Genomic DNA, 27,681 nt, shown 5'->3' on the forward strand with positions numbered 1-27,681 from the left:
AAAAAATCAGTTGAACGTATGAGCGTGGGTCTATTTTGGACTCTTCTCTTTTTCACTGATCTATTGGCTTCTCCTTACACCACCATCACACTGACTTGGTTGCTATAGCTTTATAAAAAGTTATTATTGAAATCAGATTGTATAAATCTTCTAAGCCTGTTCTACCTTGTAGAGGTTATTTTGGCTCTTCTAGGTCCTTTGCAATTCCATATACATTTTTTTATTTGGTTGCCAATTTCTCTTTTAATAAAGCCTAGATTTTGATTGGAATTGTACTGAATGTATAGATCAATTTGAAGATAATTGTCACCTAATATCATGTCTTCCGTTGCATGAATATGATATATCTCCATTTGGTGAGATTTGCTCTAACTTCCCTATGTAAGGCTTTAGAGTTTTGAGTGGACAGATTTTATACATATCTTGTTAAATTTATTGATTTCATTGATTTCTGTTAATTTATCTTTGAAGATATCATACACTGAGTTATCTTTAAATTTCAATTTTCTTGATTTTAGTCATTTGTGGAGTATAGCGACAAAGCAAAACTGAAGGAAGAAAACAGCAACAGACTCACAGACTCCAAGAAGGGACGAGTGGTTACAAAGGGGAGGGGTGGGGGAAAGAGGGTGGGGAGGGAGGGAGAAGGGGATTAAGGGACCTTATGATTAGTACACATAATGTAGGGGGTTCATGGGGAAGGCAGTGTAGCACAGAGAAGGCAAATAGTGACTCTATAGCATCTTACTATGATGGACAGTGACTGCAATGGGGTATGGGGGGGACTTGATAATATGGGTGAATGTAGTAACCACAATGTTGCTCATGTGAAACCTTCATAAGATTGTATGACAATGATACCTTTAAAAAAAGTTCCATTTTCTACTTGTTCATTGCTAGTATGTAGAAATGCATGGATTTTTATATATTGATTTTTATTCTGAAAATTTGTTATTGTGCATTTATTAGTTCCAGTAGTTTTTTAAAATGATTTTTCTTTAGTGTTTTCTGTGTGCACAATCATGTTGTCAACACATAAAGACAGTTTACATCTTTCTTTTCTATCTTTGTGCTTTTTATTTCTTTTTTTTTTGCCTTATTACATTGGCTAGGGCCTTCAGTATACATGTCAGCTAGAAGTTGTAAGAGCAGATATCTGTGTCTTGTTCCTAATCTTAGCATTGAGTCTTTCATCATTTAGTATGGTGTTCACTAAAGGTTTTTCATAGATGTCCTTCATCAGACTGAGAAAGTTCCCTTTTACGCCTAGTTTGCTGATAATATTTTTGAGAATCAGTGTTAAATTTTGTCAAATGCTTTATTTGCATCTTTCAAAATGATCATATTATTTTTCCCTCTTATTCTATTAATATGGAGGATTACATGAATTGATTTTTTGATATTAAATCAACTTTGCATTCCTGGGAGAAGCCCCACATGGTAATGACATCTTACCTTTTTTATATGTCACTGTATTCAATTTGTTAAAATTTTTTCAAAGACTTTTGCATCTATGTTCATGAGGGATTTGATCCATAGTTCTCTTTCCCTGGGATGTTTTGTCTATTTTGACATGAAGGTAATATTTGCCTCATAAAATTAGTTGAAATGTTCTTCTTCTCTTTTCTGAAATAGTTTGTGTAGGATTTATATAATTTTTTCCTTAAATGTTTTCTTTGTGGGAAGGCTTTGACAACTTCAGGCTCTTTAATTTATATAGAACTATTCCAAATTTCTATTCTTGGATCAGTTTTGTTAATTTGTATCTTTCAGAGAAATTGTCCATTTTACCTAGGTTGTCAAATATATTGACACAAATTTATTTGTAATATTTCCTTATAATCCTTTAAGTGTTTGTAATATCTGCCATGATATCTCTTCTTTTACTCTTGATATTGGTAATTTGTATATATATATTTTTTCTTTTGATCAAGTTATTCATAGGTTTATCAATTTTATTGATCATGTCAAAGAACCAGATTCTAGTTTCTTTTTTTTTCTATTTTTCATTTCATTGATTTCTGTTCTTTTTTACTTCCTTTTTTCAACTTTCTAGGTTTAATTTGTTCTTCCTTTTCTAATTTCTTAATATTGAACTTAGAGCAAGTCGAAGACTAGAAATATATATCTGATAAGGATTTATATCCAAAATCTATTTTTTAAGAAAGCTCCTACAATTCAATAATAAGACAAACTATTTGATTTTTTAAAATAGACAATTTGAACAGCCACTTCATTAAATGGGCAATGAGAACATGACACAGTGCTGAACATTATTTGTCATCAAGAAAATGCAAACTGAAGGGGCTTTATAAAAATGTTTGATATAAAATATAAATATATTAAAAAATATAAAAATATTCACTTGGTATAAAAATGTCTACTAAAATGGCTAAAGTTAAAAAGACTGACGAAGTATTGAATATGATATAGAGCGACTAGAGTTCTCACATAGTGCTGGTGGGGATACAATTTGATATAGTCACATTGGGAAACAGTATGTTAGTATTTTATCAAGTTAACCATACATTTATTGTGTTACTCAGCAATCTCACTTCTGGGTATATACCTAAAGGAGATGAAAACATATGTCCACATAAAGACTTCCATGTAGATGTTCATTATCCATAATAGCCTCAAACTGGAAATAACCTGTATATGCAGCTGGGGACTAGATAAACAAATGTTGGTATATCCATACCGTGGAATATTACTCAGCCATATAAAGAAATGAAATATTAATTCATACAATGACATGAATGGATTTTAAAAAGATCATGCTAAGTAAAGAAGTCAAACCCAAAAGATCATATACTTTATGATTCCACTTATTTGAGATTCTAGAAAATGCAAAAGTATAGTGACGGAAAGCAGATCAGAGGTCACCTGGGTTGCAGAAGAGAGCTACTGCAAAGAGCCCAAGGACAATGTTTAGGGTGATGGAACTGCTCTAGATCTTGATTCTGATGGAATCTACAGAACTATCCAGTTACCAAAATTCATCACAGTGCACCTAAAATGAAAGAAATTTATTGTATGTAAATAGGCCTCAATGAAGTTATTTTTAAAAATTAAAAAAAAATTAATGTAATAAAGGAGTTTCCCTTTTTAAAGTCTTTTGAGCATACCTGAAGGTGCAGTATGTTTTTCTCAGCTTCTGCTAGGAGAAAAGTTGGTCAACCCCAGAACCTAAATACATGTTCTTGTCCTTCAACTGGTAAAGGGGTAAACACACTGGCACAAGTAGGTAATGAACCGAGCAACTGCAGTGGTCTAATAATGGCTCCCACTGACGTCCACATCTAGTCCCCAGAACTGTGAATTCATCACCTTACACGGCAAAATGGGCTTTGCAGATGTGATTAAGTTAAGGATCTTGGAAAGAGGGATTATCCTGGATTATCCGGATGGGCCCAATGTAATCACAACAGTCCTTAAAAGAGAGAGGCAGGAGGGTCAGGGCCAGAGGAGAAGGCTGTGTGATGCTGGAAGCAGTGAGTGGAAGGAAGACAGAGAACAGGCTGATGAACTGAGAAATACACGACAACTAGAAGCTGAAAAAGTCTGAGAAACAGACTCTACCCTCAGAGCCTCCAGTAGGAACCAGCCTGCCAACACCTTGATTTTAGGACCTCTGACTTCCAGAACTATAAGATAATAAGTTTGTGTTGTTTTAAGCCACTGTGGTGGTTTGTTGCAGAAGCAGTAGGAAACAAATAGAGCAATAGAAAGGAATAAACTGCTGATACAACAACATGATGAATCTCCATTATGCTGGGTGAACAAAGCCAGACTCAAAGGCCACACACTTTTGGATTCCATTTATATGATATTCTGGCAAAACTGCAGGGACAGAGACAAGATCAGCTGAACCCAGGCCAGATCAGTAGAACCAGCCAGTTCCCCCTACAGACATGTGAGCAATAATAAATGGTTATCATTTGAGGCTGCTAAGTATTGGGGTGGTTTCTCGCACAGCAGTAGCTAACTGATACAGCAGGGAGAAAGCCCAGGATGATGTCCAGCAGTTTAATGCTGGGACCCATCATGAGCACAGGGTTGCAGGAGAGGAGAGGCAGTGACAGTGACCAAACTCAGGGGCAGGAGGAAAGGCTGCTAGGGCCCAGCCCACCGGAGTCCCTGGCCTGGGGTCCTCACCCAGCTGCCTCTGCACATGGGCAGCACCTCACCCCATGCACCTGTGGTTCCCTGGCCAGTCCTGCCTCCTGGGAGCCTGCCTTCCCCACCATAGACCTTCTCTTCCATCTCAGTCTCCCCTCATACCTGGAGCACCTGCTGACCCCAGGGTGGTACGGACCTGGGCCAGGTCACTCTGCCCACTCCTTGCCAGCACACGGCTCTGTGAAGCGCAGTGTCAGAAGTCATACGTCTCTGCCGAGCTGCTACTGCTGGACCAGTTGCCTCCACCCATTCACCCTTCAGGAGGGCAACTCTCATGGAACAAAGTCAGCAGGTTCCTGACAGGCCAAAGTTTTGCAGGACTAAGAGGCAGGTGGCTCTGGGGAGGCCTGGGGCTGAGCCTGCAACTGCTGGGGCTGGGGGAGCAATGTGCTGCTAGACCAGAAATGAAGAGCTGACAATCACTGACTGCTTACTCCTCTGAGCATCTTATCTCTACTAGCTCCTTTATTAATCCCATGGCACCCTATGAGTCAGATGGGGAAACTGAGGCATCCCATAAGCCAATTCCTTGCAATACATGCCCTACTTTAGATCTTCCACTGGTCCTGCTTCTCTTGGCTGAACCCTGGCTGACAGACCATGTAACAGTGGTGGACACTACTGCCTACTCCATGGGAAGGTGGTGAAGATGAAATGAGTTGATATAAAAAAGTGTCTACAGTTGTATCAGGTATAAAGTGAACTCCAGAAAACCATTTGTAGTACAAAGAGGCTACAGGACATTTTGAGCCTTTGGTGCCCATGGAGGACCCTGCCTAAGGCTCCTTCTGCTCAGAGTGAGGCGGAGGGTCTCTGTGTGTCCCACCAGTGCATGCAGCAGGCTGGCTCCTGGGGGACCAGAATGTGGCCACTGCCCTAGGGGTGAGGGCTTAGCCTGGTAGCACCTGTCGACCCCCATCCTGCCAGATAAGGTGAACTGAGGAGCTTCCCACTACAGGACGCCCCCTGTGTGTCATTCCTCCAGGCTGCCTAGTGGCCCTGCAGCAGAGACAGTGAGGAGGCCATGGCCGCTCTGTCCTCCAGATGCACCTGCTCCCTGTTGCTCACCTGAGGCTCAGAGGCCTGGGTGGGACCTCCAACATGCATCAGTTCTCATCTCAGATGTCACTGCTTCAGAGAGACTTGCCTCACAGCTCCTCCTAAATAACAGCCTCCATTCGGCAAAACCTAGCAAGCTCTTTTATCGCTGTGAAAAATTTTACATACACACATGAGTAGAATAAGATAATGACCCCACCCATGCCCAGAGTAGACAAAATAATGCCCCTCCCACTCCGTCCCCCAAAGATGTCCACATCCTAATTCCAGAACCAGAGAAAATGTTACTTGACATGGCAAAAGGGACCTTGCAAATGTGACTAAGGTTAAGGACTTTGAGATGGGGAGATTATTCTGGATTTTCCAGATGGGCCCAATCTAATCATATAAATCATTAAAAGCAGGGAGCCTTTTCTGGCTATAGTCAGAGAAGGTGTGACAACAGAACAGGCATCAGAGATGCTAAACTTGTGGCTTTGGAGGTGGAGGAAGGGGCCACAAGCCATGAAATACTCTCTTCATTGCAGTTCAGTGAGATCCACGTTGGACTTCTGACCTATAGAACTATAAGATAATAAATTGTGTGTTTTAAGCCACTGGGTTTATGGTAATGTGTTACAGCAGCAATAGGCAACTAATTTCCCCTCTATACCCCCCTAAACCAGCTTCAACAATGATCAACTCACAGCCAGCCTGAACACCCACACACACATATCTTCTCCTCTGGGTTACTTCGAAGCAAATCCCAGGTACCATATGATACTATTATCTGGAAATATTTCAATATATGTTTATAGAATATAAGGGTTTTTAAAACAGTACCACAATTAAGCTATCACACTTTTAAAATGTAACAGTAATTACTTAGTAATATAAAATATTTAGTCAGAGATATCTTTGATTGTCTCATAATTCTTACTTTACAGTTCATTTGTTTGAACAAAGACCCAACTGATTGCTGCAGTGAGTGCTAATTGCTGAAGGCTCCCTGTTGCCCTTCTCTGCAACGTTACGGAACTCTTATCTGATTCCATCCCTCTCTGTGAGGCAAACCAATTCACATGCCTACTTGGTACAGCCTCCAGAAGTCCCCCTTCACCTTAACCTGAGAGCATCTGAATTGCTCTTTCTAGCCCAGTCCTGTCTTCTGAGCACCCGTGTGTCTGACAGCCTCGGGAATGCCCCCTTCAACTGTCACAAGGTACCGGAGACTCTGCACCTCCGTCTCAGATCAGGATTCCTGGACACCTCAAGGCATATGTAGTAGCAGCACTGGCTGTATCTGGAATTGGGAATAAAAGGATGAAAAACATAAAGAAAATTATTTCCTACCTAAAAGTCTATACCCAGCCAAACTATCCACCAGGTATGAGGGAAATAAAGACATTTTCCAGACATGTAAATTCTCAAAGACTTTGTCTTCCACAAACCCTTTTCATAAATTACTGGAGGATGTGTGTCACCATAATGAGGAAGAAAACCAAGAGGCACAGAGGATACAGAAGATCCTACAGCATAGGGAGGAAATGAAGGGAATTTCCAGGCCCCAGATACAGGTTGAACAGGGGAGAAGGCACTGTCCAGATTGAAGCAGGTCTAAGGGCTTGAGGGGATGTGTTACCAAGAAGTTGAAACTGAGAGAATATGAGGCATGTGAACATCCTGACGGGGTAGCCAGGCAGTCTGCTGAGGGTTGGAGGCTAACTTAGTAGTGAACATATACAGAAAACTAAACAGAACAGAAACCCAAGACCAAGTAACTCCAGGAAAGAAGGAATGTTGTGTAAGAAAGAAAAAATAAGCATAGTTTATTTAAAATAGTGTTTATATATCCATCATAATGACCTAGCCAAAGTTATGCTCTAAATGTAGTGGAAGATTGGGAGCACATAGTGGGTGTGGGAGGACAGGGAAAAAATGTGGTTAAATCTTCATCTTACATAATAATAACTTAAAGCTGATAGTCAAGTAGCATGGCGAGTATGTTATTTAGAGATATGGAAGAAATTAGAATGTGTTATATCTTGATCTGGGTGATGGTCACATGAGTGTGTACACAGGTCAAAATTCATTGAGCTGTACACTGAGGTTTGTGCATTTTATTGTAAGCACCTCAATAAAGAAAACCATCTGTTTATGTAAAAATGGTGGTTGTATTGTATGTAAATTATTCCTCAAGAAGTTGATTTGAAAATTAAAATATGAAAAAAAAGAGATATGGAGGTAAATGTTATAAGAATAAGTCAAAACATCTGACAACCCGGAAGGAGAATGTTACTTCTCCTAAAGAGTCTTGCAGAACTATTTGACTAAATGTATATACATAAAGCTCTGACTAAAAATTTTAATAGTGAAGAAAGAAAAACAGAAGATGAATAGAATCTTTTTGATGAACAACTTGGCAACATCTAGGAGAGTTGAAATTGTAATGCCCTTCTACCTGGCAATGCTGTTCCCTCAGTATTACTTCAGATGAGGATGTTCATTGCAGTATTGTTTATAATATGGAATAAGCATAAGGAAAAGAATAGGTCAAAATATCTTCAAATTTATCTGTACTATTTTGTTTTTGTTTTTTTAAAAATCTGAAGGAAATATAGTAATATTGTCCTTGTGGGGAGTTATTAGATTGCTCTATTTTTCTGTATTTTTAAAACCTTTACAAACTAAAACAGGACAGGGGGAAGGTTTTAGCACAGATTAAATCACCAAACTGACCACCACACCCACTGTGGGTACTAGGAATATGGAGCTGTTTAAATGGAGATTATGACCTCAAGGGACTCAAAATTTGGGGAATCTCAGCCATCTCAGCCACAACAATTTCATGCATTTCTTGGTGCCACAGAAAGAACAATGACTTTGTAGTCAGGCAAGACTGAGTTCTAATTCTAACACTGTCATTTACCAGCTGTGTCATTTTTTGATAAGACGATTCATTGCTCTGAGCTTCAGTTTCCAACTCTATAAAATAGAATGGATAATAATAATTTGCAGAGAAACTGCATAAGGCAAACCATAATACCGAGTATCTGATACATAGTGGTTATTCTGAATAGATCTTGTGATGTCTGTACATGGTGGTGATCAGGGCACCAACGACGGGTCCCCATTCCCCATCCCCGTCATCACCCATCACTCTCTCCCTTGAACTTCAGCCTGGAGCCCTCAGGATGACTTGCAGCTCCTTGGTCATGGTGTGGCAGACACTGTTGGTTGCCTACTATATTAGTTTTCTCTTGCTACTGTAACAAATTACCAAAACTTAGTGGCTTAAAGCAACAGATCTATTCTCCTACAGTTTTGGAGGTCAGAAACCTAAAATCACTTTCACCCGGCTAAAGTAGGGTGCTTCCCTCTGGAGGCTCTGAGAGGAAAATTTATCCTTGCCTTTTTTACCTTCTAGTGACCACCTCTATTCTTTGGCTTGGGACCCCTTCCCTCTTCAAAACTCATTACTCCAGTCTCTGCTTCTGTCATGACATTGCCCCCTCCTCTGACCCTGACCCTCCTGTATCCCTTCTACAAGCCCCATGTGATACACTGGGCACTATGATTGCATCAAGCCCACCCAGATAATTCAGGATAATCTCCCCAACTCAAGATTCTTAACTTCATCACATCTACAAAGTCCTTTTGGCTATGAGTTGACTCTCATGGGATTAGGACATAGATACATTTAGGAGGCCATAATTCTGCCTACCACACCTACCTACTGTCATTCTCCATTTGTTTTTCTAACCAGATCTCAATTTTGCCTGTGTATCGGGAAGCCATGTACTTAAGAGGGGCTGGTCATCCCTCCAGCCCCAAAAGGTGAATCTGTGATCAGTGTAGTCTACATTAATCCTGATAATAGTTCCATTCTGTGGCAGAGACTGCTCATTTTTCCTTAATGTATCCATTTCCTTCTTCTTCCCATAGCAACCAAACTGTCCAGCATACAGCCAACATTGCTTCAGCCTCTTTCTCACGTGGGGGAGGACATGTGATTACATTAACCAATGGAAATGAGCAAAAGTTACCTCTGAACTCCCGAGGCATGCCTTTAAGGGAAAGTGGAGTGTCTCCAGTACCTCCTCCCTTTCCAACTGGCTGAAAGGGCAAAGCGAACTTCTGTGATCCGAGATGGAAGCCACAGGTTAAAGACAGCAGAGTCCTAAGATAGAAAGAACCGGGGTCTGTTCAATGTGGACACACAAATCAGCCTAGGACTACCTCCCTGGACTCGTCCTTGAGAGAGAAATAAGTACCTCCCTTGTTTAAGTCACTGCTACTTCTGGAAATTTGTTAACAGCCGTTAAATCTGAGTCCTGTATTGATGAGGCATGAACATGTGCCACGACTGTGGCCATCAGGACTTGGGAGCTCTCCTGGGGTGCTTTTGGAAAATGTTTTTCTCTTTCTAAAGATGCATAAGGAAGGGACCCTGCCTCCATCTGGCTTTCAGACATTGCTATGCAAAGATATGACTCCTGGGTCTGATGAGGCCGTCTTCTGACCTTGAAGAGCCAATCATGGAACAGTCAGAAGCTAACCTGTCAAGGCTGGCAGAGGGGGAAGGGGGCAGCCCAGGGGTCCTGGAGGATGTCTCTGAGCTGCTGCATAAAACAACCCAAGAATGTCCATCTCTAAACTCCCTATTCATGAAACAATAACTGTCTTGGATGTTTAAGCCACCAATACCCATGTCTTCTGTTACTGGAAGCCAAAGAAATTCTGACTATTTGGGGAGCTTCCTCAGCAGCCCAGGGCCCTCAACAAAGCTATCCTGGGCTCCATTCAGGACTTTGGGTTCTTCCTGCCTCCGTGCAAGATGTTATGGCTCTTTTAGGACCCCCCAGTTGTCATCATCTCTCTCTCTCTAGCCAGGCCTGCTGAGGGCTGTGGAAGCTCCACACCTCCCAACATCAGGATTTACCAGGCATCTACCAGTCCATTAAGCTGTATGTGAGCTATTAAATTCCCTGAGTCTCTCTTCCCTTATCGGCAAATAGGCTAATATATATATCAGTCCCTTTTACAAGATCTTTTTGTGAATCAAATCAGATAATGGATTATTTGTAAAGTTTGTTGCATGTCCATTTATCCTACTAGAAAGTGAATTCTTGAGGGCAAATGAATGACCGCAGTATTTATATAATCCCCAAATCTATGAGAGGGTCTGACACCAACCAGATATTCAGCAAATTGTTACAGGTGAAATTTAGACATAACCAATAGGGGCACGGCAGTTCTCTGAAGACACAGTAGTTGGTTCAAGGTTGGCTAAAGCAAAGCCAATCAGGCCAAACAAAGTGAATCTCAGGACTTTTGCTAGGCAGCTGGAAATAAGATTCATATTCCCAGTTAGCTCTTCAACTGTGGAGGGTGTTGATCCAGAGCCGTTGCAGCTAACCTACTGCTCAAGAGGAAAGACTACTTGAGAGTGGAATCTCAGCAAGAAAACAAATAGGGTTTAGATGACATAACTTAAGCCCCTGGGTCAAGCCATACCTAAAGACCACTCTTATATTTTTCATTTACATAAAGCAATATCTCATCCTCCTTCTCTTCTCTTAAGAAGGGTTAGGATTCCCAAGCCTTATGATGAATAACAGAAGGGCACTTGGTAAATGAGTCAACCCTACATGTATATGAAATCATTCCTGTTGATGGATTGGTAAAACTACAGATGGCTAGTCCTGGTTTTGCTTGGCCTGGAAATAGTTCAGTAGATGGTCACCTTTGCTTTGGGAACTAAAAGGTAATCATATGGTTTCCACATTTCAAAAATGGTCTTGAGCTCCTCCAAAATAATTTGCAAGTGTTTATACTCAACCAAAATTCTGCTGTTGAATGTCCATTCTACTCTTCTAAGTAATCCTCACTAGAAAAATCTTAATTAGGTGCTGACGTATCCTTAAGTCTTCTCTTCAATGGCTGATCGCCTTCTCTTTCCAACAAGAGGGTGCCTTTTTTGGTGTAATGCAGTCCAAAGACTGCCCAACAAGGGTGGTTAGGAGAATAGAGTTGGCTGGAATAGACTAGCACCAAGGAGCAAAGAAACCACTAGTTTGGATAGCAAATATTTTAGTTAGTTTGGTCTACACCCTTGAGTGCCGCAGGACTCCTCGGTGGTTAAAAATACTCTCATAGGTTGGGTCCCCAGGGGACAGACTCAAGAGGTTTATTGGGGAGCCCTCCACCTCAGCACCTGTGAGGGAGCAAGGGAAGCAGGGTGGGGCAGCAAGAAGTCAGTCTGCAATGCAGCCCCCACAGAGACTCAGCTGCAGCCATTGGGACTCTGGGCTCGAACTGCTCTCAGAGTTGCCCCAAGTTGGGGCAAGACAGGCAGCCTTTAGACTTCTACACTGCCTCATCATCAAGCACACTCACACGCTGTCCCCAGGAAGGGGGTCTGGCCTTGGGAGAGGCAGCTCTGTTTAGCTCCAAGGGGTTTCTGGGGAAGGACGCAGCTGGGAGGCATCAGCGGCCATCCCTCCCAGCATCTGTGGGATGTGCCGGGCATCTGTGAGCCCCGGCGCAGGGTCCACTGTGCTCCAACTCCAAGAAATCCCTTTTCAGGAAGTGGGAGTGTCCCTGCTCCTCTCTCCGTCCTTGGCTCCGTTTCCGCAGAGGGTCCTGGCTTTTGCTTTGGGAGTCCACAAAACTGTCTAGATCATCCCCCAATCCCTGGAGCACGGGGGCCTATGAACCGTGAACAAAGGGTCAAGCCTCAACATCCCCTGGCCAGCTCCTCACAGCGGTCCTCAGAAAGAGGTGCATAGGCTGGCGGGGTTGCCTCTCTCTCCTTCGGCCAGCCAGTGGACCCCCCCTCTCTCCTCTCAGACTGGCCTCAGAGCCCCTTCCTCGGAACCCACTCTCTGCCATGCCTGCTCCAGTGACGTTGAGCTTCACCGCATGCACCCATGGGTCTTCTCCGGCAGCATGCCCCCCGGTGGGACACTGCCCAGGGGGTGATGGGGGGGTCTCCTCCCAAGTGGAACTTTTGGGACATCTCACTTGAACGCCAAAAAGAGCCCTTGATATGCCGTGGTGGCTTCTTTGAAGCCCACACGTCCTGGCTGCTCTGTGGACATCCCAGCTCCCCTTTCCGACCAGAGCCCAGTGGGACCCTGTGCCCTGCAGGGGACGGTGTGCAAGGCCTGGAGAGAGGGGAGCATGCCCTGAGGCAGACAAATTCCTGGGAGGCGCTGTCAGTTGTGTTTCACTCTCAGACTTCCTCCGGCCTCTGTGGGAGGCTTGGCCATGCCAGCCGACACGTGTGGCACCGGGCTGGGTTGCAAAATATATCCGGCATGGCAGTTGGTAAGAGTTATGCAATCTCCACCAACTTACGGAAACCACCGTGAGATGAGCCCTGGGAGGAGAGGTGCCTGGCTTTGCCATGCTGGCCACAGCCTTGGGTTCTGTGTGGGTGGTGTGAAGAGTGGCCCAGGCTGTGGGGTGTCAAAAGCTGTGACATATCTTCCCTGAAGTCACCCTGGGAGCACGTGACCCATAAGAGCCAGCACCTCACTTCTCTGAGGGGTTCCCGGGCTACTCTCTCCTTCATATTCCACAAGCTCCAGGAAGCAGCCTCATTTGCTTGCCAGCTGCCCCTCAGTCTCCCAGATCCTCCATAGGAGGTCCCACCTTAGAGAGGGACAGGACCAACCTAGGGAGGGGATCTGGAGGGGACAACCGGAATGGGGTGGAGGCTGGGGACCCAATCCTCTAAGGAGTTGAAGTGGCTTAGCCTGGAGAAGGGAATCCTTTAAATCTCTGCAGGGCTGTCCCGAATTTAACCTTGTCCCCAAATTATCAGGACTTTGGCCTCAGTGGCTGGGAGGTGCCCGCTGAGCCCCTGGAATGCTGTGTCTATAGAAGTGTCTTTGTCTCCTGAGGGGCACCTAATATGATTCAGTGGGGGGAGGCTGTCTTCCCCTCAGTGGAGGGCTGGCGGTACCGGAAAGAACGCACTATGATTAAGGCTGGGGCTTTGGGTCAGTAGTGTCCGTCAGTCTGGAGACGGGGATCAACCTCGTGGGCAATCCATTGATCGGATTGTAGGGGAGCCTCAGTAAGCCCTCTGGACCCCGAGGTTCGGACGAGCTTCCCAGGTTGGGAGTATTCCATGTGCATCATCACACATCAATGCCAGGAAAGTAACCCATCCTGACGCCACAGGGAAGACCTATGGCAACCACACTTTGTTTCTTTCCCTGGACTGTGCCCTCTGCACCTTATCCTTGGACTGATCTTAATCTGTATCCTCTCCTTGTCATAAAGCATAGCAGCTTGCATAGAAGTCTTTCTAAGGAGTTATCATAACTGAGGGTGACCTAGAGGGTTCCCAGACTTGCAGCTGGCGTCAGGACTGAGGGCGAGGGGTTCCTCTGACTTTGACCTTGGCCTAAACCGCACCAATACTTCCCAAGGTTGGTGTTCGTTTTGAGATTTGTTCTGACCCCAAGTGGGCTCCTCACAGCTCTTTCCCAGATTCTCTCCAGCAAACTAGCCAGATGTCAAACTAGCCTCAGTCTATGTCACCAACAAATCTATAAGCTCCCCGTAATTGCCTGTCACCAGTATTTCCCCTGGTTTTGAGAGTCCTCTAAGGCTGCATTTCTCCAATACTATTGCACATTAAGTCAGTTCCTTTGGAGTTTTCTGTTTTATGATCTGCTTTTCTCTATTTGGGAAAAGTATCCAAGCCATGCTTACAGTGCTTGGGGTTGGGGACAAGAGCATGCTTTTCTCTTGAGTGACACCCCAGTTTCAGGAGCTGAGCCTTCGGCGGAGGCAAGTGGCAGCAGACCCAGGTCTCCGTAGCTTGCCTCTCCCAGTCTGGATTCCCCATCCCACAAGCGAGGGAACAGGCGGTAGGGCCCTACACCCCAGGCAGTCTTTGTCCCACAAGGGGAGGCTGATAGAAGAAGAAAGCCCTGGTTCTCAGCTGCACTCGTCCAGAATTGAGCCTCACCCCCTGTGTCTGGGCGCAGGAAAAGCAAATCTGAAGCCCTCCCAAGAAAGATGCCCCTTGACCTGGGAGCTGGGAGCTGCAGGAGCCCTATGTCCTTGGCTAGGGTGACCTGGTGGCGAGGTTCTGTCTCACTGAGCTAGGAGGCAGGGGGAGAAAAGTGGGTCCTAGGGTATGTACCACAGACCACTGCTGATTTTTAGTAGGTTTTCTTTAAAAAATTATTTCTTCATGTGCTGTATGCCCTTAAGATCAATCCCAGAGACTTTAAATGGTTATATTTTAAATCATTTTTACCACTTTTGTTGGGGGTGGGTCTTCAGAGTGCCTCAGGCTGTCATGTAAGAAGTGGAGACTTGAGGTTCACTATTACGTGCAGCCCTTTGAGGTCTGAACCTGGGGAGTTAATTAAGGTTGCTTCTCCTTAGCAGTCTCTGGACTCCAATTTTTATCTCCCCAAGCCTTGGAGTCTGTCAGGAGATTATTTCCTTCTTAACTTCTCAGCCTTTCAGAATCAGGTATTGCCCTGAGAAGGAAATGGTGCCAACTGCCAGATACACCTCCCTGAGTGTCCCTTCTCCCCCACATCTTAGCCCTGCAATCCCTTATTGCCACAGTAGATCTTCAAAGAGATGGTTTTTAAATAGTGAGTCCATGTTTTCTAATTATTCTCAGAAGAAGGGTTAGTCTGGAACAATATAATCTACCATGGATGGAAGTTCGAACTATAGCGCTCAACAGTGAAGATGGAGAGGAAGATGCACATGGAAGCATCACTGAGGATACAGGATCAATACACCTGCTGACTTTTGGGTTGGATACAGGGTGGTAGCGATCAGGACAAAGTGTTGGGGCCTCCAGATCTAACCATATCGTATTTGGTGGGCTCCTTCACAGAGACAGAGATCCAGGAAATGTGCCACATGCTGAAAGGGGGAGGTAACGAGTTCAACACTGGATATTCTGAATGTAAGATGTCTGTCTGACATTCTAATGTCCAGGAGGCAAGGCGATAATTGAGATCTGAAGGTCAAGAGAGAAGCCCAGTGGGGACAGAGTGATCTGAAAGTTCTCAACCAAGAGGTGAGGACTGAAACCATGGGAGTACAGAAGAGAGGATCAAAAGAGAAGAGGAACTTAGGAAGACCCCGGGAGGACATTGAGTTTTTGGTGATGGAAGGAGAAGTTTGCCTCAGAGAAGGAACAGCCAGAAAATCAGGAGGAGCTTACGAGAGTCCCAGGGATAGAAGCAATCAGAAGAGAAAGGAGGGACCCACACATCACGGGCTTCAGATGGTCTGAGCAAATAAGAGCACTTTCTGGAGAAGCCTGTGATAGTGAGGGCAGAGGCCAGAGTGCCCAGGGTCCGAGTGAGCACGTGGTAAGGAAGTAGAAGACAGGAGTGTAGACGATTCTTTTCAAAAGTTCCTAAGAGGTGTCTGTTGGAGATCTATATTACACTGGGTCCACCTACTTTAGGAAGTGTGTGCAGCATCCCGCAGTCCACACTGGTGGGCTTTCCTACCTCCCATTGCCCTACTAGGTCCTGCAGGGAATTCTCATGGTGATGGTCTCATTGTTGAATCCAATAATTTCTCCTTTCCCCTCAATGTATCCATTCATTTAGCATCATCAAACACCATTAACCACCCATCTCTACTCTGGGCCAAGATAACATCTGTGATGGTTTTAAAGTATGAAGACACATTCTCTCCCTATGATCCTTTCCACATAAGTGTGGGCAAGCTGCTAATTAGTTCTATTAATAGAGTATGGTGGAAACGATGCTATGTAACCTTTAAAACTCAGTCATAAATGGTCATACAGCTTTCTGTTTTCCTGCTGGAATGCTTGATCCCAGAGCCAAGCCACCATGTAAGAAGTCCAATCATCCTGAGAGGTCCACTAACTGACATTCCAGAAAGACCGTATTTAGGTGCTCTAGTAGCCAATCATACCTGAACCCATCTTTCAGTCGGCCCAGCCCAGGTGCAAGACACATGGATGAAAAAGCCAACTTGGAAATGGAGCCCCCAACCCCAACTATTCCACCCCTCCAGCTGTCAGAGTGACCCCCCAACCATTCAAGTCATGCCTCTTGAGGGCCCAGATATCCAGGAGCAGAAAACACCTACTGTGCCTTTTCCAAAGGCAAATGTATTACCTACAGTATCTGAGCATAATAGAACAGTTGTTCTACATCACTATCTTTTGGGATGATTTTTACACAGCACTAGATAAGTGCAACACCATTTTGTCCTTCTATTCAGACCATTCTTTTCCTCCTAATCCTACAGAGCTATACAGTTTGTGTTTCCACCAGCCAGAGTGGGAAGTTCTCCAAACTCTGCAATGGAGCCAAATTAGCCTTAGCCCAAAGGCTGTTCTTGACCTAACAAAGCTTAAAAGTAGGCTTCAAAAGAGCCAAATTTTATCACAGAACAAAGCCCCCAAAATATGTAAGAAATACAAAACAAGCAAACAAAAATCCAGCACCCAAGAACACAACATTTACAATGTCTGGCATCTAATAAAAAATTACCAGGCATGCAAAGAAGAAGGAAAATGCAAGGAGAAAAATTTATTAGTAGAAATAGTCTCAGAGAAAACACAGATGACAGAATGATGACAGTGGCATTAAAGACAACTGTTATAAATACACTCAATATATTCAAGAAGGGAGAGGAAAATGAGCATCATGAAGATAGAAACCGAAGGTATAAAAAAGACCAAAATCAGACCTCTATAAATGAAAAATACCCTGGACTGGATTAACAGCATATCAGAAGTGCAGAAGAAAAAGAAGGCAGGAAAAGAAAGAAAGTGAGCAAAGAACAGAGGGGACAGATAAAAATCAACTAAAATATGTTAGATTTAAATTCAGCCATACCAGTAAGCACATTAAATGTAAATGGTCTAACATTACAATTAAAAAGCAAAGATTGTTGGATTGTATAAAAAAGCAAGGCCTATGTTGTCCAAAAGAAACCCACTTTAAATATAAAGGCTACAGGTAGATGAAATATAAAAGAATGGAAAAATACTTTTATCATGAAGCTACTTTAAAAAAAAAAGCTTGGTGGCTAGACTAATATCACATAAAGTGGATTTTAGAATGAGAACTATTACCAGGAATAAAAAGGAGCATTTCATAATGATAAAGGAGTTAATTGATCAAGAAAACATAAAAATCCTAAGTGTTAATGCACCTAATATCACAGCTGCAAATATATAAAGTAAAACTGATATGTGCTGGAGGAGAAATAGACAAACCCATGATGATTATGGCTGGAGATTTCAACATACCTCTCTCAATAACTGGCAGAACAAAGTAGACAGTAACAATAGAGAGCAGGGATCAGCCAAGAGATTAGCCTTGTTTTTAAATAAAGTTTCAACAGAATACAGCTACACATCTATTTGCATACTGTTGATGACGGCTTTCATATTACAATGGTGGAGTGGAGTAGTTGCAACAGAGATAATATGGCCTGCAAGGCCAAAAACATTACTATCTGTTTTTTTTACAGAAAAAGTTTGCCACCCCAGATTTAGGAGACTTGAACATTAAAAACTTGACCTAATTAATGTTTATGAAACATCCCACCCAACACCTGAAAACATTTTTTTCAAGTACACCTGAAACATTTACAAAAACAGATGGTATTTTGCATGAAAATACATCTTCATACATTTAAAAAGTTCATATATTTTCTGTGACCACAATAGAATTAAATTAGAAGTCATAACTAACAACATACTTCTAAATTACCCAGGTGTCAAAGAAAAAAATTACAAAGAAAATTAGAAAATAGTTGAAAAACAGAAAGGAAAATACATTTTGAAATGTGAGACATGTCGATCAAATAAGACTTTACTAAGCTGTCCATATATTTTAATTCAGAGACACTATGCTCAATGAGCCACCACCAAAGACTACAGAAATCTGACCCCACAGGGGTCAAGCCATCCTGATTATTGCTCTGGCCCAGATGCCCACTTTATCTCTGGTGGTTAGGTGCCACCACCCATACTCTTCAGCTTCCTTGAATCAGTTAACTTCCCCAAAACTTAGTGGCTTCAACACTAACCTTTCATTTTGTGCATGAGTCTGTGCGTCAGCTGCAAAGTTCCTGTGGTCTGGGTGGGCCTGCTGAGCGTCTTCATGTGTCTGTAGTCAGCTGGTAGCTGGATGACCAAGGACAGCTCCACTCACAGATCTGGCAGTTGGTTAGCTATTGGCCAGAGTGACAGTGACAAGTGGTTCTCATGTCTCCCATCATCCAGCAGGCTAGCTGGACTTCTTCGCCAGAGGCTGGGCTCCAAAGCAGAAGGAAATGGCGAACAAGCCCCAGTGTACAAGCGTTTTTCAAGCCTTGGCTTGAAACACCCTAATTGCTGTTCCATTGTCCAAATCGAGTCACACATTTGCACCCAGATACAAACAAACTCCAGCTGAGAAATGCTGCAGAGTGCTGTGGATACAACGAGGGGAAGAATCTGTGGTCATTTCTACAACCTATTCAGGGAGCTCTTGCCAATAGGGATATCGTCCACTGTCATTGCTGGCCTGCAAAAGAGAGTCATGACACAGCCTTTCAAAATTCCAATGTTCCCTCCACCCATGGACTCTGGTCCAGAAATGCCCTCCAGACCCACCCTGCCAGGGGTGATTGTTAGGGGATCGATGATATTTGCTCAAATCTCAATTTTTTCCAGAGCCCTAGCTGCAAAGGAGTCTGGGAAAGGTTTTGTTTGTTTGCTTTCCAACCTCCCCAGTATAGGGAGGATGCCAGAAGGTGGTGATGCAGACGTTGAGCACCATTCCATCATATCTCCTGCCTGAGGGGCTTCATGAGGAGGGGCATTCTCTCAAAAGGGTGAGCCCTGAAGCACTAGGAAAAGAGACTGAGGCAGGAATCAGCTCCTACTGCTAGGCCCCGACTTCCAGCTCTTTTAAGCCACATGCACAGGGGCCTCCTGCCTATTGACTCAGGCCATCCATAGGTAGATATCAATCCTAACAGGAGCAAGGCATCCCCCAGGCCTTGGCCAGACCCCTCCTAGCAAACTCTCCCCAGGCTCAGAGCCTACGATAATCAACGATAATCACCTTGGTCACCAGCCCTACTGTGTGCCTGGGACTGTGCTCTTCACTTTACAGACATCATGTCACTCAGTCCTTAAAACCACCCTGGGTGGGAAGAGCACTGAGTTGGGTTTCTGTCACATGCAATGAAATGATCCTGTTGAAACAATAAACCTTGACCGTCAAGTTTCCATTTGCTTCAGAAGGCATAAATTTTGCCCCTTTCTCATCAAGAAAGAAAACAGAATTCTCCAGACCCCAAACCATCATTTCAGTCATTCTGGTGATTCTGGTGCCCTCCCAGGACGTGGGCCAACATTCTCCTTATCTGAAAACCTCCCCCCGACACACACACACACACACACACACACACACACAAATTGCAATTCCCCAGCAGGCAATGCCAGTCCCTCCCTCCTGCCCAAAGGCCCCTGCAGCCTTCCTTGGTATCCACAGTCTAGCCTACTGGTCTCTCCCCCTTCCATGGAGGCCAAGGTTCCCCCACAGAGGGTATGGGCCTGAGCAGAAATAGCCTTAGGCTGATGGTCACCAAACTGTGAACCACCAGTCCACCTGTCAGTGAAAACTCTTCAGCAAGCATCCCAGTATCCATATATTTATTTTACATACTTTGTGACACTATTTGCATTCTATGTACTAATAAAGCTTCACTCATAAGTTTTCATAGATGAACATTTAAACAGAAATTCTCCAGTGCTCTTCCCTGGTCTTTCCCGCCCTCTTTGGAGACCTCAGGGTCTGGTGGGGGTGGGGGCGGGTGGGGCCCCGGCCTGGACTCTCCTTCCCGCCACCCCCAAGCTGTTTTCCAGACTTTCAATATCATGAGTAAGAGGAGGGGCTCTGCCTGGGGAGGCCTGGCTGAATCACCCCGTGGAAATATTGGCGCCCTGGGCTGGGGGCAGGGTGGGCCTAGTTTCCAGGAAGGGCTTGGGCAGGAAGCCAGGCAGGAAGGGGCTGGGAGTTTCTGGAAGGGCAGCCTGGAGAGACCCGTGGGCAGTCCCTCTCAGAGTAGCTGGCCATCCTTCTCAGAGACGGGGGATCCTTGGCGCTTCCTGGCACATGCCAGGTGGGCCGGGAACAGGGATGGAGGCGGTAGGCTGCTCCTCAGCAGGCCTTCTGAGGGGTGGCCTCGGGCTGGGGGAGGGACCGTCCCACAGCACGAGCTGTGCTTGCAGCCAGGAGGGTACGTGGAGTAGGAGGGGACAGACAGGAGGACCAAAGAGGCTTTCATTGGTCGGGTGGGGAGGTTGGGGGCAGGTTGGGAAGATTCCCAAGGCAGAGAATCCCACTGATGGGAGGAAAGGGTCTGGCAGCAGCTCTGTGACACTTCTGTGGCCCCCCATGACATCAGTCAGAAAGGCTCCCCCTACATGAGTGAAGTCGCAGGACAGAAACCCAAAGAGTGGTGTGAACACTATACACATCATTTCTCTCTCGCAGCTAGTCTGGGCATGAGGCCTTCGGGGCTGGTAGGGCAACTCCACAGGGTTGGAGACCTGGGCTCTCTTCCCTTTTGTGCCGCCGTCCCTGCCTGAGCCAGGAGAGCCATCCCCGCCGTGGCCATCAGGCAGCGGGATGGAGGTGGGACAGACAATGGCTCTGAACCTCTCCGTGACCCCACCCAACTAAGGGATGTGGAGATGCAACCTCGGAAGGTGGTCACACGCTCCATGGGAAGTTCTGACCATGGAAAGAGGAGAACATATACAGGGGCAGCTGGCAGTCTGCCTTGTGCATCTTCAACACTCACACAGGAGCCAAACTTCTTCCACTGGCATCTCCCAAATGAGGATTTTGCTCACCACTGAGGGGAAGTGAGCACAGAGCTAGTTATAGTGGAACATGTGCCCTCTGCCTAGACAGGAACCAACTCCCCAATAGCCCCTTTGCATGGCCTCTGACCTCTTGTCACCTGACCTGCTCCCACTCATGCCAGGTCTAAGCACAAGGACCCCTTCATGATCCGTGTCCTCTTAGCATCTGAGGCTGAGGGGTGCATTACTCAGTCATCCATCCATCCATTCATTCAGACAGCAGGCATTAACTGAGTGCCTCCTAAGCCTCAGTTTCCATTCAGGGGTCCTGCCTCCTCTAAAACCTGTGCTCTGGGCTGGCCCTGCTCCACCCCCACACCCCACAATCCCCCAGAGACTGGTTCAGGGTAGAAATGCCAGCCCAGCTGCTCCATGTGGGCTCAATATCAGGACTTTGGCAGGCAATGCCCAGTCAAAGATCTGAGCCTGGGAGGACGAGCGGCCGGGAGTGGCTGGGGGCCATTCATCACACCATGCCAGCAACCGTACTGAGAGGGCACATGACAGAGAAGTAGACAGGTTTTAGAGACAGGGGGAGACTGGTTTCTAGGCTGTCTGAGCCCCTTAAAGCAAGCTTTACCCTCAGACAGGGATTTCCATGTGCAGCCAGCTTGCAGCTGCTTTTCTGTTGCCTGCAACCCAGAATGTTCTGGTTGGTAGGAAAGATGCAGAGGACAACCAGGAGGATGGAGGGGCAACGATACAGTGTGGTAGGCTGCTGGCTCTAGTCTTGGGAGCGATCTCCACCCTACACCTGTGCCCCCTTCTTCCCTCTCTTGACAGTGGCCCGGCTCACTGACACCAGGGAATCTCTAGAGGGAAGCAGGGTCTTCTCTTCCTCAAGCTGAGATCCATGTGTCAAAGACCCTGGGGTGGCAGGTGGTCAGAGAGGTAGGTGAGGGGCATGGCTTTTCTGACTCACCCAGGAAGAAGCCAGGGAAGCAAGGGTTCAGTGATCTTGGGGGCCTGGTTTATTCTGAACATTAACCAACTACTGAGCATCGCCTGTGCTTAGCTCTCACACCTGGGTCACAGCCACAAGCCCAGAGTCCTGCTATGTCCAGTGTAGGACACAAGTCAGGGCCCTTGTTCCAGCTGCCAGGCCACCTCGGCAGGTGCCCTGGGCAGTGTTCCCTCCTTACATGTCTCTTTGGAATTGGAGCCGACCTCTCTTCTCCACTAGATGTCCTCCCCCTCCCAGCAGCATGGAAGATTTAAGCTGGTTTTTAAACCTCTTCCATTTAAACCTCATCCTTACTGCAACCTAGCAGATAGCTGGAGAAAGCAGAGATAAAAATCAAGGGGCTCCTAGAGGTAGGCAGATGCCCCAAAGACAGGAAGCAGTTCAAAATTGCATGTGGAGCTGTAGGAAGGCTGTGCTCCAGGAGTGGGGAGGAGGGCTGAAGGGTTCCTTCAGTGACACTGACAGTCTGGAACCCCTTCCCTGTGCCAGCCCCGCTCTTGCCCAAGTGTGGGTAAAATTGTAATATATCCAGAATATCTCACCTGGTGTTAGTGCATCTGCATATCAACAGGCGTTCCTAAGGGGTGGAGAGCCTAGTTCATTTTAATATCAGTGGGTAATTACCTGGACAACCGAGGGCTTATCTGAACCTGAGAGCTTGTGGGGAGGTCTTGCTTGCTTCTGCTGGAGCAGGAGAGAGAAACAGCCCCAGACCACAGTTTGTAAGCAATAAACGGGTTTTAAACTTTATTTCTCCCTTTGACTGATTTTGGTTTTGGAGATATTTTGCCCTGGGATTTCCTCTCCCCGGAGTTACAGTGAGGATCCCTGCTTCGTGGGCAGCAGTGTCATGGGAAAACTGGCCTTGTCAGTAACTGCACACACTCAGCTCCATGAACTGTGATTTGTGTTCTGAAAAAACAGGATGCCATGAGGGCAAATGACAGGGGGCCCACAGGTCAGGAAGGCTTCCCTGAGCTTTACCTGAAAGCCGTGGGGTCAGGGGCTGACCACTGTGTCAGAGGGACATGGCTGATGGGCCCCAGTGTCTGTTCTCGCCTCCTTCTACAGCCCACATTGTAAATGCAGACACTGGCAAACTTACAAACTACATTTCCCAGAAGCCTTTGCAACAAGGTTCAAATTGGGTTCCACTAAGCAGGGGCACGTGTGTGATTTGGAAGGTAAATCCAGGGCCTTTGGGGTTTTTCTGCTGGTTAATGTGGTCATGGATATGATGGGTATCTCTGCAGTGACACTTCAGAGCCCAGGCTCCAGCTTCATGGGGGTTGGCCAGCAGCTCTAGCAACTGAAGTGCCTACCCTCTGATCCCTGGATCACAGCCAAAATGCTATGTTCCCAAACAAGCAATTCCAATGGCCTCCTCATGATTCCCTACACCCTGATGGTAGCAGAGTTGGGACTATCCTGCCACCTTTTCTGGAATCATCCTGGAGATTCAGGCTAGACCCCACAAGCCCCTCCAAAGGTTTTGTAGCATCCAAATACCTGGATTCAATCTCCTCCTGCTTGAAACACCTAGAGCGACTTCTTTTTTCCTACAACCAAGACATCAGGCAAAGAAGGAACAAAAGAATGTTCCAGATGAAGCAACTGTCATGGGTGTAGTAGACTAGCTGGAGAAGGGAAGGGATGGGTAGGCAGCCCAGCTAGGAGTTGCTGCACCATGTGATGAGCACCTGAACGAACAGGGACGATGGGACGGAGCAGAAGGGAAGGGAGGGGGTGAAGAATAAGTCAGACTTTGTCACTGATTATCTGTGGGCATGAAGAATGACCTTGAGACCTCCAACCCGGGTGGCTGGGACCAATGAGGGAGTAAACAGGGCAGTGTGGTACAGTGGGGAAGAATTAGGGAAACAAAGGTAAGACAGACAAGATCCCTGACCTCATGTAGCTTATATTCCAGTAAGGGACACAGATGAAAAGGGGATAAAATAATTTCCCAAAGTGACAAGTGCTGAAAAGGGGGGTGATATTAGAATAAAAAGGCATAGGTTGGTCAGGAGAGGACTCTCAGAGAAGGTGACCACAGAGCTGAGAACTGAAGGATGAGGAGGCCACTGTTGCAAGGTCTTTGGGAAGGACATCCCAGCAAGAGGGAACAGCCACTGCAAAGTCCTCATTGCAGGAAGGTGGTCGGCATGTTCAGGGAGTACCCAGAGGCAGGATGGATGCAACAGAGGGAGCAGCGGAAGAAGGGAGCAGAACAGGTCTGGAGTAGGGCTGGAGAGCAGGTGAAACTCCCAGTCAGCCAGGTCCTTTGATTAACCAGAACATCCCACCCTCCATGTTCAACCTTTAGTGCCATTAACACAGCAAATGAGTGAATAATGTGGCAAACCCTAGATGTCTTAAATTCCAGTTCCCCAAAAGGACAGGAACCATGCACCCTGGCCACCAGGGGCCAGACAAATAGTGCAAAAGATGAGTAGCAGGAGAGGAGACCAGAATCAAATAAAGACAGGAACCTATGGCTGCCAAACACCAGACCGGGGGAGTTAAACAGGGCTTCAGGGATGATAGGGAGAGACAGGTAAGGACGGGAGTTAAGGGAGAAAACTTCCAGAGGAGTCCAGGTCAGATTCTAGGTCAAGCAGGACTTTTCTGGTGACGAGTGATCTACCTCGAACTAGCTTAACTAAAGTGAGCAATAGTGATATAAGTAGCTAAAAAGCCCAGATATGGATTCAGCCCAAATTACGATGGATTCTGAACATCATCCTGGTCACCCGGCACTTGCAGCATGCCTCACCTCTGATGGCTTCGCTTTCCTCCTGGTTTAGAAATGGCTGCAGGAGTTCCAGCTCTTACATCTGCTCAGCCTTGAGGCCATCAGGAATCGGAAATGCCTCTGGTTGACTTTGGATCATGACCATCTCTGAGCCCATTGCTGTGGGCAAGGGAAAGCAAGGCACTGACTAGCTCTGGCTGAGGTGACCCGCCTCCAGAGCCAGATGGCACGGATGGGCAAATCACGTGGACCAAGAGTGGGGGAGGGGTAAATCCTAGAGGCGATGGGGTGAGTTACCAAAAGAAGAGGAAATGGATGCTGGGCCACCAAGGACTTCCATCAAAGAACCACCAAAGCTGTAATACTGCTCCTGGGATAACAATTATCATGCCCTGAGCACTGGCGCCCCAGAATTATGGTACAGGTTTGAGTACCTTACCTGTGTTCCTCAGTCCGTCCTCGTAACCACCCTTAAGACTGGTGTGCTTCAGTCTCTCATGCAACAGTCGTCCATCAAGCATCTGCTAAGGACTGGGCTTCGTTCTAGGCATCAGGGTCACGGCTGTGAGTAAAGCGGCAGGCGTTCCCCTGACATTCCAGCAAGGGGAAGGCGCTACAGAGGCCAAGTCCAGGAAGGCGGGACGTGTCTGCGGGACAGTGAAGCGGGGAGGGGAGGCTTGAAGGAAGAAGGTGACATTTGAGTAGAACCTTGGTAGTACCCAAGGTGAGCACCTTCCAGGAAAAGGGAGCAGCTATTGCAAAGCCCTGCGGCAGGCACGTGTCACTGGTGGTGGCGGGGGGGTGGGGTGGGGTGGGGTGGGGGAGGCAGGGGGGAGTGGTGGAGGGGGCGGAGAGGACACTGGTAGGAGGGCTCTCCCTCTGAACGCTGTGGTAGCCTTCGGAGTGTTTTGAGCAAAGGGCTACTTTGGCTTGAATAGGGTTCTGCCTCCTGCACTGTGGAAAGGAGGTTGCAGTTGGGACAAGAGGGGTGCAGGCAGGAGGTGGGGGATTCTCAGGGAGGGCTGGGACTGAGTGGCAGCAGGGGGTCGGGCAGAGGGCCCAGATTCAGGATGCACTGTGAAGGTATAGGTTACAGGACTTGCCGACAGAGTGGACGGGGGCCAAGGGAAAGAGCTCCTCATACACAGATGAGAAAACCGGGCCCAGGAGCTCAAAAACCTTGCTCTGGACTCTGAGTTAGCTTGCAGGCTGTGTGCAACCCCGGCACCTACCCGGCTCTGGGGCCACCCAGAGGAAGGGGTTGCCTGTTTCTAATCACTGGCGGTGGCTCTGCCTATCTGTGACCACCAAGGTCTGCTGCCTGACCCCACCGAGGACAGCAGCTGGGGATTGAGGAGTGGAGGTGGCCCAGGCTCTCTGGAGAGAAACATGAGGGACGGAAAGCAGAGGCTGGCGTGTTTTTCAGGAAGGAAATCTTCGCCACTGTAACAGTCTGGGAGTCTCGGCTCAGCCCGGCGGTCCGGCCCAGCCAGGAAGCGCCCCCTCCCGCCACCCTCCCTGGTCCTAGGCAAACACTTTTGAGGACAGGAAGGGGAGAGGTGAGGTGAGCATCAAAGCAGCTGTGGAATTCGGGGGCGGGCCGAGTAAGGGGGTTCTTGCCATCTCAAGTGCTGATGGTGACTTCCAGGCCCCCAAATTGTGAGTGGGCCCGGAGGGGTGGGTGGGGTGGGGGCGGGGCCGCCGGGCAGCGAGTGGCCTGCACAATGCATTACCCGGCCGGAATTCCTGTAGGACGCTTTGTTCTCAGACGGCAGCCCAGCTAGGGCCATCAGGCCTGTGCGATGGCTGGGGTGGCAGACCAAAACAAGGCCTCAGGACGCCCTCAGTGGGCCACGGGGCTGGGCACTGCCCCACAGGGCCTGCCCACCCTCCTCCAGGGACCCTCCACCCACCGGCGCCACCACCCCTCCTGGGCCCCCCGCCCTGGAGCCGCCTGCAAACTGGGCCCCGTCCAACCGGACAGGCTGTATTAACTCTTGTTGGTGGGCTTCACTGAGGCCGCCCCAGTTTCCTGCAGCCATGCCCACTGTCTGTAACAAAGACCACCTGTCCTTTTTCCCCTGTCCATTCCACGCCCCCATGCCCACATGACAACCTGCTGGGCACTGAGCTGGAGGCATGCCCTGGATGGTTCACACTGGAAATTCTGCACACCTGCCCCAGTCTCCAGCAGGCTGTGTGACATCAGGAAAACAACCTAACCTCTCTGTCCTTCAACTTCCTCCACGTTAAGGGGCTGGGGGGCGGGGATGGTGCTTTAGGCTCCTGCATAGATGCAGTAATACAAGGGCATCCACGAGAGGAGAAACATTCAGCTTCAGGGAACCTATTCTGAGTTATGCGATCAGAAAAATCTGGAAGAAGATCATGCTAATTTCAGTAGTGAGCTCTTGTGTTCCTTCGATTTGTTGGCGTTTTTTAAATCAAGCACACAGAGCACTTACTCTGTGCTGGGCACTGCTCTAGCACATCACCAGTATGAAGGTGCTGGCTGCAGCCCCATTTCCACCACTTAGCAAAGGAGGAGACAGAAGCAGGGACAGGCGGACAGGCTGTCCAGAGGGGGAAAGCTGCGGAACTGGGGCTAACGCTGGTGTTCCGGCTCCAGGCTCCGTGCTCAGACACCGCCTCCCACGGCCGAGTTCTTCAGCCGACCTTTCCCCTGCTAACCTGAAAGGAGTAAGTTTCCTGCCTTTAAGAAGAGAGGTCATTCTTGAGAACGGGATGAGGGGGCAGTATGCATGTGTGTGTGTGTATAAATGTGCTTGTGTGAGAGTGTGAATGTGTGAGTGTGAGTCATGTTGGGGGGGA

At 46.9% G+C, this 27,681-nt stretch overlaps 1 long non-coding RNA gene across 1 annotated transcript; it reads right to left on the reverse strand.

Moving 5' to 3' along the window:
• Positions 1–15,915: 15,915 nt before the first annotated feature.
• Positions 15,916–25,387, reverse strand: LOC118925588 (uncharacterized). The gene is made up of 3 exons (XR_005030116.2): positions 25,289–25,387; positions 24,871–25,008; positions 15,916–18,681 (listed from the first exon to the last, which is right to left on the reverse strand). It is a non-coding gene; the product is annotated as an uncharacterized LOC118925588 (long non-coding RNA).
• Positions 25,388–27,681: the final 2,294 nt, after the last annotated feature.

Source organism: Manis pentadactyla, chromosome 1, assembly GCF_030020395.1.
Source record: "Manis pentadactyla isolate mManPen7 chromosome 1, mManPen7.hap1, whole genome shotgun sequence".
NCBI classification, from domain to species: Eukaryota; Metazoa; Chordata; class Mammalia; order Pholidota; family Manidae; genus Manis; species Manis pentadactyla.